Raw genomic sequence first — 530 nt, forward strand, 5'->3', positions numbered from 1 at the left:
AAAATATCCTTTCCCTCCTATGGTTCTTTCACTCTCTTGGGTTGATTCCCACTCACGGGTTTTGTCAGGTAAGTCAAGTAAGAATTCCCATGCCTTTCCTTCATCTATAAAGGATGTGAATCCCTCAGGGCACATAGACTCTATCATTTGTTTAGTTGGGTAATCAATACCCTCATAAATTATTTGACATAAATGCCATAGGTCTAGGCCATGGTGAGGGCATTCTTGGAGTAGATCCTTGAATCTCTCCATAAGTTTGGAAAATGACTCACTAGGCTTTTGCCTAAACTGAAGGATATCACTTCTAAGCTTATTGGTCTTGTGAGTTGGGAAAAACTTCTTAAGGAAGACAACTGTGAACTGTTCCCATGAGGTTATAGAATTTGTGGGTAACCCATACAACCACTTCTTAGCTTGGTCTTTCAATGCAAAAGTGATAAACCTAAGCTTAACAGCATCATCAGAAAGCTGTTGGATCTTAATTAGAACACATACCTCTTCAAATTCCCTTAGAAATAGATATGCATCCT

At 38.9% G+C, this 530-nt stretch overlaps 1 non-coding gene across 1 annotated transcript; it reads left to right on the plus strand.

Annotated features, from left to right (window-relative positions):
- The first annotated feature begins 205 nt into the window (after window positions 1-205).
- LOC122068529 lies at window positions 206-312 on the plus strand. Its single transcript, XR_006137149.1, has one exon. It is a non-coding gene; the product is annotated as a small nucleolar RNA R71 (small nucleolar RNA).
- Window positions 313-530: the final 218 nt, after the last annotated feature.

The sequence above is a fragment of the Macadamia integrifolia genome, unplaced genomic scaffold (assembly GCF_013358625.1).
Source record: "Macadamia integrifolia cultivar HAES 741 unplaced genomic scaffold, SCU_Mint_v3 scaffold404, whole genome shotgun sequence".
NCBI lineage: Eukaryota > Viridiplantae > Streptophyta > Magnoliopsida > Proteales > Proteaceae > Macadamia > Macadamia integrifolia.